Genomic DNA, 6,000 nt, shown 5'->3' on the forward strand with positions numbered 1-6,000 from the left:
GCAGGTTTGCTCTCTCCTTTCTACTCCTGCTTGCATGAAAGGTCCGGCCCAGGATTCCTGGTAAGGCGATTGCAAGCAGTGTGAGAAGGAAGTGATGCCAGCTGCATTGCTGCCTGGGCAGGGGAGCCTTTCATGTTTTAGCAATGGTGGAAGAGAAATCATTGTCTCTTTGTGGTGCTGCCATGGAGCTTGGGCTACTCGGGAAGTCCGCGTTGGGATTCTCTGCTCTGCCTTAGCCTTTCTAAATACGAAAAAAAAAAAAAAAATTAAAAAAAATCAAAAGCTCCTCACGGCATCACAAGCAACAGAGGATGCCAGTGTTTGAGGCTATGTGAGCATAGCAGGGTCTGCATGTAGAATATGACGTGTGTGGTATGTGCACTGCCTGTATCAGAGCAGGCAGCGTTGCTCCCTGGTGTGGAGCAAATGTATGCAGTGAGTAAAGCTTTGCAGCAAATACCTCAGCAACGCTCTGCTTCTGATACAAGGGTGCAAAGTGCCTGAGCCACGAGGAATCCATGTTCTTCCCAGTCCAGTGGTGGGCAGAGGGACAAAAGGTGGTGACACAGAAACATCTAGGCATGTCTTGTGCCGAGGCAGGTGGGTTTGTCTCTGGGAGGCCGGGAGATGTTGATCTCTGGGCAGATTTGGCTGGATGTTGCGGATGCAAAGCGATCTCTCCACAGGCAGCCTCTGTGTCCAGGAGAGCCTCAGCTAGAGGCAGGGCTGCCATTTTTCAGGGCTGCCCCTTTAAATGAGCTCCCTGTCCCTGGAAGCACTTCCAGCAGCCAAGGTGGGAAGGGGTGCTCGGGCCAGGAGGCTTTCCTGGGAAAGAGGGATCTGTTCACCTCCTGAGGAGCTTCCCCACCAGTCATTTAAGCCTTTTTTTCTCCCCTTACTTCTTCACACGATCAAAGGAGAGGCGCATGCTGGTGCTCCAACATAGAAGCGTGCTCTCAGTTGCATATGGTGGTGTATGTTCTCTGGCATCATGGCACGCTCACAAACCCTCTGTCAGCTCCGCGGCACATGAGATGAGCCCACACGTGCTGCCCAACACACGGCGTGGTCACAACGTCAACCTGCACCTCCTCCCACTTCCAGTGCCCCTTCTGTTCTCTCCTCCTGCCTCTTCCCTTCTCTAGGACACAAATTAGCTTGCTTAGGCAATGCCAGTAACTGAGAACACCTAATCCCCGCCAGAGGGAGGGGGCAAATCTCTGAGCTCTATGTTTCTCATTTTTTTTGCTTTGCTTTTCTTCTCCCCTCTGAGATCTCTTCCATTTCTTCTCCCTTTTCTATCCATGTTCCTTGTTCATCAGTTCCCAGTCCCTGCACTTGATGTCATTGCTGTCCTCCATTGTTTCCATCACCATCCCTCTCGTTGGCCCTGTGCCCTCCTTGTCCCCCCTTGCTTGCTGGTGGGGGACTCAATTCCTCCCCTGCCAGACTAGGGTGACAGGAGGACTCCTGGCTTTGGGGGAGGAATGGCAGCATGATCCAGGGAAGCATCCCTGATGCACAGCACTAGAGGAGCAGACTGCTCAAACCACTCCTCTCACACAGAGAACACCCACAGCCTCTCAGGAGAGGGGTGCTCAGCTGCCTGGCCATGCCCAAGCCCCTTCTCTGGCACTGGTCTGTCTGCTGAGGGTCTGGAAGTGACCAATGCTTTTCCCTTCCTCAGGGAGTGTCCAGCTCTATGTCTTAGTTCACTCCAAGGTCCCTGGTGCTGGACATAGTGACCAGAATGAGGCCCCCCATGAGAATTCCAAGGGTCTCACCAATGTATTCACATGCATTTGGGGTGTCTGGGGAAGGGGCCAAGGGCAGTGCAGTTCCCTGGCATGTGGCTGGGAAGTGCCCTCTACCCCCAGGGCTGCCCCAGGTTTGCTGGCTCTTCTTGGCCAGAAATGTAAAGTCCTGCTGCCCACTCTCTCTGTGGTTCCTTTCTCTCTCTTGGGGGGTCAGGAGGATGCAGAGGGGAGTTAGAGCAGCATTACAATAAGTCTCTTACCACCTCCAAGTGCCCGAAGCATGCCAGGCTTATGTGGCCCCCACCCCTGGCAGAGGCACTCCATGGCCAGGCAGGTGGAGGAGAGGGACAGGTCTTCCCTGTCTGTCTTTGGCAGCGAGTATTTCACTGATGTTCACTGGTGGATTTCAATGCACAAATATTGCTTGTTACGTTCCTTCCATGCCCTGGGAAATTACCTGCACTAGGTGGGCACAGGGTAGCACATCTTGGCAGGAGTGGCAGCCCTCACTGAGCCCTTGGGTGCTGTTGGATTTGGGTCTCTTGTCTCTTGGGACCTGGGTGGCAGAGGGGAAAGAGCCTTGGAGAAGCCATGGGGGTTCAGACTTGGATTCTGAGTGACGAGCGGGTATGGCTGGAAGGAAGGAGGGAGAGCACCAAGAGGGCAGGTGGGAAGCCAAATGCAGGTTGTTTTGTGGGAAATGGCTGAAGCCCCAGATGTTCCCTGGGGAGGTGCGAGGGAGGGTGAGAGGAACAGGGTGCCGGGGACACGGAGGCAGTGGAGGTGGTGAGGTTGGCAGGGTGATGTTGCTATGGCTACTCTCGTGCTATTCATAGAAGAAATTAGCTAAATCTTTGCACTGAAACGTGGAGGAGGAGAGAGGAGGAAGGCGTTCTCCGTGTTTGGAGGGAAGGAGAGAAGCCAAAACAGGAAGGGGGTGAAGTTTTCCTTCTTTGCTCTGTGCCTGCACCGTGGAGGGGCATTTCAGGGGAGCACCACTGCCTGAGCTGCCCTGCACTGGCAGGACACGGGAGGATGCAGGAGAAGAAGAGCTGTCCCACGGGAAAGCCACCCCGCAGAGCTTCCACACAGAGCCCCGCATGGCAGGAGGAGTTCTATATCGTGCCAGGAGCACAGGAGACATCCTTTTAATTAAAGACAGCCAATCTGTGAAAGGTATTTTTGGCAACCTAAATGTAGATGCAACTGTAGTGAAACTTGCCCTTCGCGTCTGGCTCCGTTGCTGAACACAGTGCTCGTCTGATCCCAACCCCATCCACCTCCTCAGCCTCTACTCTGTGGTCACTGGTGGTCCCCCTGTCCTCCTTCCACCTCCAGAATCTCTTCTAGCACATCCTCCCGCCAGCCGGAGTCCCAGAGAGTCTTCCCTCTCCAACACTCCTCATCACACTCCACTCCCTCGTGAGAGTTTGATTCCCCTTCTGAAGACCTGTTTGTCACCTCCTCACTGACGATGTGTAAATCTGCGTGTCTGTTCCTAATATATCCCCCTCCATCTGATTTCACCTCTCAGCTTGTTTCTTGGGCATCTCCATCTGGTGATCCTGCCGTCATCACCCAGTTGAGTTGCTATAACCAGGTACTGAGCTGCTCTCCTTCCCCCAAACCCAGCCTTGCACCCACCCTCCGCCCCTTGCCCTATGGACCTGGGAAGCAGCTGATGTTTGTGGTGGTCTCAATGTTCCTGTCCTGCCCCCCAGCTGGAATCAAGGCCTGGATAATGCTTTATAAGGTCATTCCCCCTTCCTTGTGCCTTTCCTGGGGAAACTTATACTTTAACACACAGATGATGAGTGAGCCAGTTCCCCTCACCCATCCTGGAGCATCCCATGTCCTGCTGCCGCCCTGGGCTGAGCTGAGGAAGGTCAGATGTTGTCCTTCACAAAACATATCGAGTTCATTTAGGAGTGGACAGCTGAGGACATTTGTCTCCTTAGTTTATTTATTTACCTGTAAGACTTTTCCACCTTTCTTTGAGCATGTGAATCCCTTGGACAGGAGCTGTGCGCTTGTTCTTATTGACTATCCCATTAATACAGCGAGGGATAACATTGGAATTAGAGAAGTGAGTTGAAGGACTGAGCTTAGCTCCTCTCCAGCTGGGTTACCAACTGCTGCCTGCCAGCCAGCCCAGGTGCACAGACCACAGCCCTAGGGCTGCACCCTGCTGCTGGTTTTGGGGTGTTGAGCTGCTGGAGGGACCCCCAGAACATCAAAGGGAGAGGTGTTGGGGCTGGTGTTTGAACTGGCTGTAGTAGAGATGTAGCTGCTGCTGCTGCAAAGGCAGCATCTGAAATCACATAGGTGGGAGATACCCCATCAATGCAACATGTGGAAGAAGAGGAAGGTACTTGCCAAAAATGGGAGGATGTGGCCCTGCCACACTGCTGGAGGAGGAGGAGGAGGAAAAGGTGGGGAGTGGATTGGTGAGGCATCCAGGGCCGAGCACAGGCAGGTTTCAGCAGGGATGTGTGCGATGTGGAGGAAGTTCTCCTCATAAAGAACCTGGGGGTGTCTGGAAGGCCTTCAGCTTCCACCATAGTAGCGTCTGCTGTCATCCCTGCTGGAGGGATGTCCTGTGCCCCCATGGCTGCACTTTCTACCTGGCTCTTCCACTGTGATTTTGGGCATTACACGACTGGGACCTGCTTGAGCCCAGTCCTGACCAGTGCCAGGGATTGAGCTGGGATCTGCTGGCCATCCTCAGGGTGTACTCCAGGGTGGAGGGTCCCATGGGGGGCTGTATGAGAGGGAAACCCAGGAGATGGCCATAACAGAGGTCCAGTCCAAGTACCCTGGGTATGGAGGAGGGTGAGAGGTGGAAGTGAAGCAAAAACTGCCACTGTCCCTGGAGGGTTGCCGTTTTCAGGTAAGCCCCTCAGCACATCGTGTGCTATTATGGGAGGAGAGAAGCTTCCGCTCCTTCCATAGCTGTGAATGCTCATTTAGAGGGAGGAAGTCATTAAGACTAATCAGACCGTAATCAGGGCTGTGGCTGTGTGCCGGGCACCCGCTGCGCACAGCTCCGTGCAGGATGCTTCCAAGGGGACCCTGGTCTCTGGGTCCCAGGGGACAGCAGGTCCTGCACTGGTCTGTGCTGGGGCACGAGGAACCTCCGTGTGGTTGGGGTGTGGGGGGCTCTGCCTGCCGCCCCAAACCCCGGGTGATGGCAGGAGGGACAGTGTGCCTGTGGCTCAGCACTGCAGTTGTGATTCAGGAATGGGTGTAGCCCTTGCTGTGAGCTTGTGCCAGCGCTGTGGGTGCAGTGGGCTGTGTTAATGCTCACAGCTGGTTTTAGCACATGCAAAGATGGGATGATGTAGGGAGCCCTCAAGGGCCCTTGTTGCAAATCCAGCAATATGCTATGAGCGTGTATCAGGGACTTGGAGATGAAAACTTTTAATACGGTGTTTAACAAGTTTAGAATACCTGAATCTGAAATGAACTTCACAGTTTAGTCTGCAGAGCTCACTTGGATGGGGCTTGCTGAAGAACTGCTCAGAGGGTGTAATTATTTTTGGGAACATGTGGTGCTTCAGAGCACACCAGACCAGGCCCTAGATACCTTCTTGTCACCTTTGTATTAACTGAAATTTAGATTGAAGCTCTGCTAGTGGATCTTGATTTGTTTTTTTCCCACAGAAGCATGTTTCTTAATACTTGTTAACTAGGTGTGCGCTGGAACTTACTGAAGAGAACAGGATATTTGAATTCCAGGAACCAAAGAAATCTTTATATAATCACTGTCCCTTATTCACTCTTTTTTCCCCCTATACATATGTATTTTGCTGAGAGGAAGATAAAAGCATTTGGCTCTTTCAGAGAATAACAACTCTTCCTGTGAAAAAAGGAATCAAGTCAATTTTACTTGGTACCACCAGGTCAGAGGGAAGCTACTGAAGCCCAGCACCTCTGCAAATTGGGTCACTTATTTTAGAGGGCTGAGCCTGGAACAGGATGTCTAACTTTCAAGTATGAACACGCTGGCCTTAATGGTTTCTAAATGGAAACTGAGACTCCACAGAGCTTCTGTTTGGGAAGCTTTCTTCCTTCCTTGCTGAGTGAAGGCTTTTTCCAGTCCCTATTTAAGCTTACTCTTTTTTTTTTTTTTTTTAAAAAAAGGCACTAAAACAAAGATTAAACCCTCAGTAGCTGCTTGTGTTCACATTATACTTTGGGCACTTCAGTGGCTTTGCCAAAGATCCTTGTGACCAGGGACCTT

Source organism: Corapipo altera, unplaced genomic scaffold, assembly GCF_003945725.1.
Source record: "Corapipo altera isolate COAL_440 unplaced genomic scaffold, ASM394572v1 107, whole genome shotgun sequence".
In the NCBI taxonomy this organism is placed as follows: Eukaryota; Metazoa; Chordata; class Aves; order Passeriformes; family Pipridae; genus Corapipo; species Corapipo altera.